The sequence below is a fragment of the Physeter macrocephalus genome, chromosome 2 (assembly GCF_002837175.3).
Source record: "Physeter macrocephalus isolate SW-GA chromosome 2, ASM283717v5, whole genome shotgun sequence".
Classification (NCBI taxonomy): Eukaryota; Metazoa; Chordata; class Mammalia; order Artiodactyla; family Physeteridae; genus Physeter; species Physeter macrocephalus.
The window spans coordinates 36068290-36068710 of NC_041215.1; positions in this window are offsets into that span (position 1 = coordinate 36068290).

Sequence of the window (421 nt, forward strand, 5' to 3'; positions counted from 1 at the left end):
AAATAATTTAAAGGACAAAGTAACCTTTGCAGATTAAGTTGCCACTGCCTGTATAAAATAAGCAAAATCGTCTCATAAAAATAAAAACAACTTTCCCCTGCTCCCTGTGAAATGGCTACGTGGCATTTTGGGTGGGGGGGTCCGAAGAGTTCCAGTCCTTTACGTCTCAATGCAGAAAGAATTCAGCGAGAGGCAAAGTGATTTATTAGAATAAGAAGTGATTTATTAGAATAAGAAGTGATTTGTTAGAATAGGACGTTTGTGAGGCTTACAAGCCCACAGGCGAGAGGGTGCCATGCCCCGAGAACTTAGTGGGCTACAGTTTTACAATCAAAGGAAAAGTGGGGAGGGGGAAAAGACCACTTTCCTCCTCATTCTTTTTTTTTTTTTTTTTTTTTTTTTTTTTTTTTTTGTGGTACGG